Source organism: Eulemur rufifrons, chromosome 17 (assembly GCF_041146395.1).
Source record: "Eulemur rufifrons isolate Redbay chromosome 17, OSU_ERuf_1, whole genome shotgun sequence".
In the NCBI taxonomy this organism is placed as follows: domain Eukaryota; kingdom Metazoa; phylum Chordata; class Mammalia; order Primates; family Lemuridae; genus Eulemur; species Eulemur rufifrons.
The window spans coordinates 40333873-40345312 of record NC_090999.1 but is presented as its reverse complement, the minus strand read 5'-3'; positions in this window follow the sequence as shown (position 1 = coordinate 40345312).

Genomic DNA, 11440 nt, shown 5'->3' with positions numbered 1-11440 from the left:
GGGATGCAAGAGGTGGCAGATTCACAGCTTGCTCTTCTTCAGTTCCTCACATCAGACTCTGTTCTCTGTTCTGATTCTCTTTTCGTACACCCATTTCTCCTTGTTTTCTAGTTTACAATAATATTACCTTAGAACCTAGAGCTAACCCCTAAGTGCTCCTTGGGTAAGAGTACTTTTAATAACTAATGGATGATAACAGGACCCAACATTGAGTTGTAGGGGAATCATGGACAAATATATTTATTGCTGCCACATGGAGAGTACATCACAATCACCTAGGGCAGGGTGGGAAAGCTACCGATATGAGGCCATTTCCCTGTGGCCCTTCCATCCATAATCATGTCAGGGGAGTTGTACTTCCACCATGAGTTGCTTCGTTTTTTAAAGTCAGTTTTTCCCACGCTGGTGTTCAAGGAAATGTTTGTAAGCTTACCCTGAAAAGTGCACGATGCTCAAATAAATTTGGGAGATGTTGGGGTTAAACTAAGCTAAGTAGATTTTTTTCTAGCTGCAGGCTGCCCAGAGCCTGTAATGTGTGAATGTGCATTATAACTGCTCACAAAGGGTTCCATCACGTGCAGCATTTCCTAGTTATTTGACCAGAGAACCTCTTTTTTCATAGCAAGACTATTAATAGCTCCTAGAACAGAGTTCCAACAAGCATTGTGTGGCAGACACTGAAGGTCTCTGTCAAAAGCTTTGAAGGTTCTCGTCAAAAGTACATGTATTACCCAGGAGAGGGAATGGAATTGACCATCCTTATCCAAGAATAAGTTGGCTGAAATTAGCTGGCTAATTTCACTTGGCAAGGCCTGAGGAATAGCTTCCTCTGTCTTGAGTTTGAATCCCTGTCCTGTCATTACTGGGTGACATACAGCTAATTTTTGACCCGACCGGTCCTCTTTCTTCCCTATAATTTATCATCTCCACCTGCCAGGCTGTGGTGGGCTGCAGAGATACACTTGTGAGGCCCTGGCAACAGCCACCCCCACCCCCATGTCCCCACAGCAAAACACCGTAAGAAGCTTTGTCTATTTCAGACCTTCTCTGGCTTAAAAGGAGGAAAAGATTTTCCTTCCTAACCTAACTGAACTTAATCCTGGACTTAATCCTGAAATCTTCTCATAGCTTTTTCACCTCTGAAAAATGTGACCTTAATCAAACATGTAACTGCTAACTATTGGGCAGGGTGAGAGTGTGAGATGGCAGAGAATTACAAGGAGACATGCTGAAGTACAGCGTGTATTAAAATTTCCTGGGCAATTTTAAAGAGGTAGTAGTTTTGTGAAGGTAGAATCTTCATACCATGGCTTGGATGTTGTAGAAATCTTTTTAGTCGGCTGGTGGCTATGAAGGTAAACTGCTCACAGAAGTCCCACCCTTCCCTCCATGGTGACCAGCTCTGAAGGTTTGAAGACAGGGAATTAAGATGTACTTTGGGGCTCTACTCAGCTGACTTCCGAATGAACTTTCAAAATTAAATTCTTAAAGATCACTTGGGTGTTATGCCTTTCGTTTATTCAGCTCTTTAGAGTTTGTAAAATACTTTTGCATATCTTATCCAAACTGATTAAAAAAATATTTTATTTTTAGAACACTTTTAGGTTTACAGGAAAATTGCCCAGAGAGTACAAAGGGTTCCCATATACGCATCCTCCCTACAGTTTCTCCTATTATTAACGTGTCCCATTACTGAGATATATTTGTTACAGTTGACGAATCACTATTGATACTTTATTATGAAATAAAATCCCATAGTTCACATTAGGGTTCACTGTTTGTGTGGTACAGTTCTATGGCTTTGATAGATGTAAAATGTCATGTATCCACCATTACGGCATCATACCAAATAGTTTCACTGTCCTAAAATCCCCTGTGTTCCACCTATTCATCCCTGAACCCCTGACCTTTTTTTTTTTTAGTCTCTATAGTTTGCCTTTTCCAGAATATCATGTGATTAGCTAAATAGACTTTAATCTTCCATTATCATAGAGGAAATAAAGTCAGTGAGCTAAAATGACTTATCTGAGGTCCAATAAACTGAGGGTGCCCGAGCCAGGACTGGGACCAGCTAACAGCGTGAACAACTGCTGACCTCAGGAGAGGGGTAATTACTGAGGACATGGACTGTCAACTCACAGGAGCCCTCTCAGCCCCGGCACTTTAATTTCTGAGTAGCCAGAAGGAGGAAGACTGCACATCTTCAAAGGAAACTAGATGTATGATATTGGTTGGATGAGACTCAGAGGTGACTTCAGAGATGATGGGTTTAGTGCCCCATAATTAAGAAGGAAGGCCCGTCCCTGCCAGTCTGACTCAGAGGCCTTACTGAGTCATTCTATTTGTCCTCTCTGCTGCTATTTATGGGCTTCCCAGTTGCTGATATTTGTCGGTTAAATGCTCACATAACCCGTCTTGCCTAAAGCAGTATCGCTTGCGGGGTGTTGAGAATAAACAGGGTGACAGGTGTTGTGGGAGAGTCATTTTTAAGAATATTTAGTAGCCGATTCTTTTTTAAAGCTCTCTATGCTTAAAATATAAGTATTCTGAGAGAAAATACAAGCCAAGATTCTTTTTGCTGAGAGCTGCAGAATGTTAGGACTTCCCGGGAGTGCTGGCTTCCTAGGACAGGCACAGGTCCGCATTTTTGAAATTGTCGCTGAGAACAGCTCGGGAAAGGAGAGGAATGAGAAGCAGAGACAATGAGATCAAAAGGTGGAAAGGTAGTCACCTAAGCAACTTAAATTCTGTTTGTCATTAGAGACAAGAACAACACCCTCATAAACAATAGTAGTCTGAGGGCAGGTAGTAGACGCATTGCTCACTCAGGAGTGATTGAGGAAAGATAAATGAAGGGGCTATTTACAAAGGTGTGGGCAGGGTTAGGGGAACGTCCAAGAGCTGGCAGCTACAGGGAGCCATTACCACCCTCAGGCCTCCTGAGGCCGGGGAAGGGGGCAGCGAACCCAGAGAGAACTGACGTTAACCAGAGCCTGCCTTACTTAACTAACTGGGTCCTTTGGTAGAAGAAAGCAACCACACCACCAATCCACAGGGAGAGAGCTGGGGAATGGATAATACACCCTCTCTTTCCTCTCTACTCTTATCTCCTGCTGATGCCTATACTGGCCAGACTCCCAAATAAGTCAGAGACGGGGAACCCATGTGATGCAGTGCAGGACGGTCAGCCCCCGGGGCCACTGGGTCAGCCGGGCAAGCAAGGGTGGGAAGCGGCTCTGGAGGGGCTATGCACCAAACATCTTCAGTCTGCAAAGAAGAGGATCGTGGTAATGCTCTAGGGTTAGTGCTGGAAGATTTTGTTAAAATCTGCTTTCATAAGTCTTTCTTAATATAATATTAAAGGCATTATTAATTAAATAATTAAAAATTAAGATGAAATACATTGAGTATACAGTTTCAACTTCCCTTGGTCCCTGAAAATTCTGAAGTGCCTTTTTGGAAGGGTGTGTTTCTCCCCAAACCCCTGTTGAAAATCACTCCCAAGAGGCAAGACAAGGGTAGATTGTGTTAGGTTGAGTGTATGTGGAAAGCTTAGTTAAAAAGCCACCGAATAGTTGAAATAATAAACAGAGGGTCCCAGTTTGCACCTAGATATAATATATTAATATTTTCCCAGTTTGCACCTAGATTCAGCTTAAGTTTATCCATTAATTCATTCAATAAACATGGACTGTACTTGTGCTTTGTGATTGTAATAGCGTCTACAATCATCTGTCTTTTCTAATCATCTTTAATAATAATAATAAATTTAAGAAATGTCTATAATAATATGTCACTTTCTCCCTGGGCACCCTCTCACCATTGGCAGGACTAATGGTAGGTGATGAGGAATAGCCACTCTGTGGAGGTGACATCTGAATAAACATGTAAAAGAAGGGAGGAAGGAGGGGAAGGAGGAAGATGTGGGGAAGTGCTGAGGGAGCAGCTTGCTCAAAGGCCCTGAGCAAATGGTTAAAGCAGGTTTGTGCGCAGGGCAGCAAAGGAGCTGGGCTGCAGGTACTAGGAGAGCCCACTGAAGTGGCAGCCAGAGGCTTGCTCACAGAGGGTCTGCTAGGCCACAGTAAAAAGTCTGGATTTTATTCTGAGGGTGCAGGGTAGTAATTAGAAGGTTCTGAGCAGGCAAGTGAGATGATAGAATTTATCTTTTTAAAAGACCACATTTGCAGCCACATGGAGAATCGATTCCAGGGAAATGGAAGCAAAGAGACTGGCTAGAAGGCTACTGCAGTGGCCTAGCCAAGGGATGCCGGCAGTCAATAGAGGTGCTGAAAAGTGGTTGGGCATGGACACGCTTTCTATGGATAAGCATACTCTCCTTTTAGTCAAGGATGATTTCGTTTTCTAAAGGAGGATTTTCTTATGTGGAGGGAGTTCAGGGAATTTACACCAGTTAAAAAGAGTTTAATTGCTGGTGTCTAATTTAGTGTGTCTCAAATTCACTCAAGAGACTTATTAAGAAGACAGATTTCCCAATCTCTTATTTGGAAGAGTCTGATTGTCCAAGGCCTAGACACCTGCATTTTGGAACGCAGAGAAATACCATTTAAGTATTTAGCAGCACCCCCTAGTGGTAGCTATTTGAAATGGCAGATGTAACAAATTTAAAGTACGGTACTTTGAATTCTCCATATGTATTTGTTATATACAAAGTAACAATCCTTCATGTCTATAATAGCCTAGTTAAATAGAACTAGTTTTAGGGGAATAGCCAAGTAGGGTGGAAACTCCTTCTCCAGTGATTATCTGAAGAGAACGCTCAGAAGTATTAAGATAAAAATAATTGAAACTTTGTAAGTAGTAATTAATTGGTTACTACTTGTTGTCAGAGAGCAGTAATAATCTTGAACCCACAGCCCAGCTAATTATTAAAGTGCCATAAGATTGGATTAATTGCAACTGTGGTGGTAAAATAGAAAGATGATGGGCTCCAAAAATCACGAAAAGCCAACATTAACTTAGGCAGTGAGCTTACACCAACTATGGAAGAATAGCAGTACAATCCCCAGGGGTGTGTATTTTCTTTTAACCATTGCTCTAACTAGGCTAGAGTAAGTTTTTGTTTAGAATTTTATTAGTTTGTCATTTTGGGTTGGAAATTTCTATTGGCCCCAACCCAGACTAGCCCTCAATGCCACCACCATCTCTATCTTTGCTTGACAGCTTGGATGCCTCCTTCTCCTGGGCTTCCCAGAGAATAGAACAGAGCACATTCTGGTGTGTGAGAGCCCTGGGCATGCAAGGAGGAAATATTCCAAACGGAAATCAATACGGGGCCATTGTTTCTGTACTTAGGTCAGCTGGAAGAATGTCCCAGCCTCATAGTTTATTTGTTGGTTTACTTGTTTCTGTTTGTCATTCTCAGATTCCCTATGAACATTCATCTACATTTCTAACCTCCATGTTTTCTCCCTCTCAAAACAAGCTCATATATATATATAAAATATAAATATGTATTTTTTAGAGATGGGGTCTCACTCTATCGCCCAGGTTGGGGTGCAGTGGTGTGATCATAGCTCAAGGCAGCCTCAAACTCCTGGGCTCAAGTGATCCTCCTGACAGGCTCATATTTGAAGCAGAAGATTATCTAGTACAAATTTCTTACATGCTAGATGAGGAAGCTGAGGTGTGAGTAGAGTGACTGTCCTAAGGTTATGCAAAGGGGTGGTTGAGGACTGCTCATGGTGGCCCAATAGTGCTCACAGGACGATGTATTTTCTGTGACCATCCAGCTCCTGGACATCTGCTTGTCCTTTCCATCCTCCACCCCCACAATCACCCCCCTCCACCCACAGACACCCCCCCCACCTGCACACACGTGTGCACACACACATACGCCCCCACCTGCATTCAGCCTGTTTTCTTCTTTTTGCAGATACCTTTCCCTTTCCCAGCTAGGCAAGCTGGCCAAAATATGAAAAATTAGGCACATCAAAACTTAAAAAAAAAATCCCTTATTTTAGAACAAACCCAAATGAACCTCAGCTGTCCAAACTTCAACTAAATTATGCAGTGTTTCCTCATGTTACCTCACCTTAATTTATTTTTGTGGGTTAAGGCTTTGACGGGAACAAAAAGGTTTATTTGTTACAATCCAAAGGAGAAAGAACTTGAAAGAGGAAATAGAAAACAAAAGGAAAGATGAGCCGAAAGATCGAATAACTAATTCAGGGAATGCGAAGTACAAATCTGAACATGCCCACATGTATTTTTCCATTTAGGAACAAACCTAAGAGGCAAGTGGTGTGTTTTTCTGTTTTTTCAAGACTTGCCCTTGCTCAGCAGTGCCCCTGAGGGAAGCGTTCGCCTGCCCTCTAGTGGGCCTGAAAACAGGTACCAGTCAGTGGTGCCCATGCAGAGCTCTGGCTGTCCAGGGACAGACGCTGGAAAAACTCACTGTTGGAAAGATTGCTTCGGCTGCTTTCCAGTAAATACAGTAGGTGGAGACACACACTGAAAAACTGGAACCTTGTTTCAACCTTGTTTTCATTCGGCTCTTAGGAGATTGCTGAGCACCCCAGAGTTATTGAAGCTAAGTTTGATCATAATTTATTTGTAATGCTTTATATTTTCTGCTTGTTTTTAATTGTTGTAGAATGTTAAGATATGGTGATTTTGAGCACATACAGCTTCTAAATCCGTTGGCCCTTCATACCATTTATTTATGTTAAATATCCACTGTGCGCAGAGATTTAGGGGGTGGGTTGGGGGTGCAAAGCTTAGGGAGACACAGATCCTGTCCTTAAAACTTACCCTCTGATTGGGAGAGAAGACATATTTGAACATAATTACAATACATGGCGGTGGTATATCAACGAGAAAGTTAAAAAAATACATATATGCACACACACACAGAGCAACTATGCTAGGTATGTCCATATCTTATGTAACATTTATTTCAACTATACCTCTTTACATAAGAGGAAAGGGAGGTTCAGAAAGATCAAGTAACTTGCCCTAGTTCAAATAACAAAGAAATGGAAACATTGGAATCTGAATTCAGGTTTTCTGGTTTCACCTTTATTTCAATTAACTTCAACAGCCCTTTACTGGGAGCCTACCATGTACCAGGCACTGTGTTACCTGCTGGAGGTGCAAACATGGAAAATGCTGTTACTGGCCTCAGCGTTATAGTCTTGTGGGGGACTGGGCTATGAGGAAATAATTAAACTATATTATGACATATGCAATGATGGAAGTATGTACACATTCCTTCTGATCAAAGTAGCAAAGACAGTTCTTTGTACATAAGTTGTCATGTGACCTTGTTAAGTGCCCAGGATTGAACTGATAGGAATCTGTAATTTGGCCAAAGGTAACTGTTATTAGTTTTGCCCACGGGCTCTGGGGTGGCCTCATATCAGAATTCTGCCCAACAGGGGAGGTGACTCACTGAGCCAACCGATGATCTCCCGGAGGCAGTTTCCAGTGTGAGAAACTCAGACAACTACAGAACCAGAGTAGAATTAGAAAGAAATAGAAGGGGAGGTAACAGTTGAACCGCAAGAAGCAGAAGCAGAGAGAATTAGAGAACCAGAGGAGCAGAATTTTCAGTGTGGCCCAGTCATAGGAGTAAGGGGCCAAAGGTCCCTCTTCTCAAAGGAAAGCTGCTGTTACCTCATTAACGACGTCCTGGGGCCCCATGAAGCTGGGCTGCATAACTGCTCAGACTGATGCCTGTGCTTCCCTATTGCCTTAAGTATCTCTGCAATCACCTGCACCACCGGAGGTCACCCAAGACTGTCTCTGATCCTTGCAGCAGAAAGAGTCTAACTCCTGTGACACCGAAGTGGTGTGGAGAGTGAGGGAGTGAGGCTGGAAGGGTGGACTCAGCGAAGGCTCCACCAGGAGGGGATGCCCAAGCAGAGTTCTGAAGTACAACTAGGAGTCTGCCAGGAAGACAAAGGTGTGGAAGGTGCTGCAATAATTCTGTGTTCATTTCGGTACCAAACATGGCAAATCTTTAATTTCTAGGGTCTCCTTCCAACGTAATGACACCAGAAATTCTCTCTTCAGGAATACTGGCTTTGGGAGAGGGAAGTGGGGGAGAGGAATTTTCTCTTTTATGGAGGCTCTATTTCCGGAAGCTTGGTGGCTCTGACCATCTGGTATGGCTTTAAACATGGCATGTTCTTCTCAACTAGGATATCTATACCTTTAGGAGGATGCAGTATTGGGCCAGGGGATTGTGCAAAACTATAGGATACATATAATAAATCTTTATGGGGTGCCATTATTACAGATGATGTGAGGGGAGACAAGATTTAAATTTTTACAATCTTGAAAGGTGTTATATATGAGCAACATAAGCCACCTTTTCCAGGTTGGTTTTTTTTCCAATCACTTGCATAAAATCTGGGGCGCCCTATGATTCCAGCATGCAGCCACAGTCAAAGAAACACAGACTTGTCTTCTCAATGGTTACTAAAATGTTATTTCTGTATAAAAATCAACTTTGATCTAGTATGAATTGGTTAGCGACATTTGCATCTGTTTTAGAGACAAAGCACAAGGCTTCAGAGAAACTTCTGCTCCAAGTTGTGGCCTCCAGATGGACAGGATTTACTTTCCTTTGCCCTGAAGTTAGTGTCAGGGAAAAGTTGGAGAAGCACTCTCTTAGGCTTTTGCCTCAACTTTCTTACACTGTCTAAATTCTACCCATTAAAAATTTAAGTAGTTAAGAAAATTGAATTGTGGTAAAAAAACGTATATAAAATTTACCGCCTTAACCATTTTTTAAGTGTAAGTTCAGTAATGTTAAGAATATTCACATTGTAGTGCAACAGATCTCTAGAAATTTGTCATCTTGCAAAACTGAAACTCTATACCCACTAAACAATAACTCCTCATTTTCCCCTGCCCCGACCCCCTGGCAACCACTATTCTACTCTCTGTTTCTATGAATTTGACTATTTTAAGTATTTCATATAAGTGGAATCATACAACACTTACCTTTTTATGACTGGCTTATTTCACTTGACATTATGTCCTCAGTATTGCATGTTATAGCACGTAACTGTTTTATTAAGGCTGAATAATAGTCCTTTGTATGTATATACTACATTTTGTTTATCCATTCATCTGTTAATGAACATTTGGCTTGCTTCCAACTCTTGGCTATTGTGAATAGTACTGTTATGAACATGGGTGTACAAATATCTCTTCAACACACTGCTTTTGATTCTTTTTTGGATAATATACCCGGAAGTGGGATTGCTGGATTATATGGTAATTCTAGTTTTAATTTTTTGAAGAACCTCCATACTGTTTTTCCATAATGGCTGTGCCATTTCACATTCCCACCAACAGTGCTCAAGGGTTCCAATTTCTCCATATCCTTGCCAACACTTTCTATTTTTTTTTCTTTTTTGATAGCAGCCATTGTAATGGGTGCGAGGTGACTTTTAGGTTGATTTTAAAGTATAAATCCCCCTGAAGTGGTTAGGGAATCTCTGAACTTGCATGCCTTATAATAAACTTTGATTTTAGCAACAAGCTGAGTTAATTCACTAAGTACATGTTATTTTAATGTAAGCAAGTTGTTAGGACCCTAGAAAGAGATCCTAGATCTCCTACAACTTGACAAGTATTAAAACTGGAAGCCCCAAGAGCAGAGGCTGCTTGAGAAATCCCACGTAGGATATTTCCCTCTCAGTTATTTTGGCCCTGAGGACATTTTTATTGAATGAAAACAAACATTTTCATCAGAATTATTCCAACATTGCTGAGAATATCATCAAGAAATTATTTTGGGGATACGACTCTATTAAATTAATTTAATTTTTGATCAAATTTCTTACTGTGCAGTTAAATAATTTTCTGTATTTTTATTTGACTAACATAATTTAGATTTTATTCAATGATCACATTTTGTGTTCATATCAAATTTTTCCAACTTTAGATCTGGCAATTTTGAGGTTTCTTTTGTGGTCACTTTCTACCAAGTCTAATTTTCCTGGGCCAGGTTTTGCAGGTATAATTTTTGACAAGAAGATTTGATTCTTTTGTCAATTTCTAAAGTCAATAGCAAATTTTTCTGTGTGCAGTTTTTTTGTCAGTTTTATTTTGTGTTATTTCTATAGTGCAATTTTAAAAGGGCTCATTTTTGTGGTTTTGAGAATTACCAACACAATGAGATTCTTCAGTCAGTATTTTGTCACCATCAAAGTTAATATATATAATTTTAGCTACTACAAGTTTGATTCAATGTAGATTATTTCTACTACATCTAATTTTTTTTCTGGTGACTAGTTCAAAATGTACAAGGTCCTAAAGTCTCATTTTCATTCAAAGCTGTTCTGATTCAAAAAATTAAAAAGTAGCATCAACCTGTCCTCACTGAGGCATTGGTTTCATTGGTAAATCCTTGGTCTAGACGTGAGAAGTTCTGGGTGTTTGTTCTGTCACTTATCACCCCTGTGTCTATAGTTTAACAGTTCTCATCTAAAAATGAAGTGATTTAAATATAAAATTTCTAAATTCTCTTCCAACTCTGGTAGTCTATGATTTAAATGCCTTCTGTGGGCTGATCTGTTTGATCATTGCTTTACTTATTTGATCCACTTCCCTCCCCTATCAACCAGTGCCTCCTGACACCCAGCCCACCTGCCTGTGCTCACTCAGACCTGGGCAGGCGCCTCTGATCTCCCCTACACAGATCTGCATTTTGTTCCCAGCCAGCCTTGGCTCTTGATCTGCTTCAGGGTGGTCACTGCTCCTAGAATTTCTGAGCCCAACCCACACCCTGTCAGATTGAGCACAGGCCAGCTGGGGCTCAGAGAAGCCTTCCTTAACTCAGAGCTCCATTTGAAGCTACAAGGTCAGCACTGGCTGTGCTGAGCCTTGTCTTTCATCTACTCCTCAGTTAGTCAAACTTCTATCACCTCTTCTTACCAAACCAAACTGGATCTGCTCATCCAGGGCAGTAAAGCCAGACACTGAAGCCGAGAGCTGCAGCAGGACAAAAAGACTTTATTGTGGGGCGCCACGCAAGGAGTATGGGCAGCTAATACTTAAAAACCTGAACTCTCCAATGCTTACAAGCCAGGGTTCTGTGTTTTTTGTTTTTTTTTTAACTTAACGAGACGAAGTCTTACTCTGTCACCCAGGTTGAGGTGCAGTGGCACGATCATAGCTCACTGTAGCCTCAAACTCCTGGGGTCAAGTGACCCTCCTACCTCAGCCTCCTGAGTAGCCAGGACTAAAGGTGGGCACCACCATGCCCAATTAATTTTTAATTTTTTTTTGTTGCTGTTGAGACAGGTCTTACTATTTTGCCCAGGCTGGTCTCAATCTCCTGGCCTGAAGTGATCCTTCTGCCTCAGCCTCCCAAAGAGCTGGGATTACAGGCGTGAGCCACGCACCTCACCAAGCCAGGGTTTTTAAAGGCAGGGGTACATTTCAGGCAGGCAAAATTGCAAAT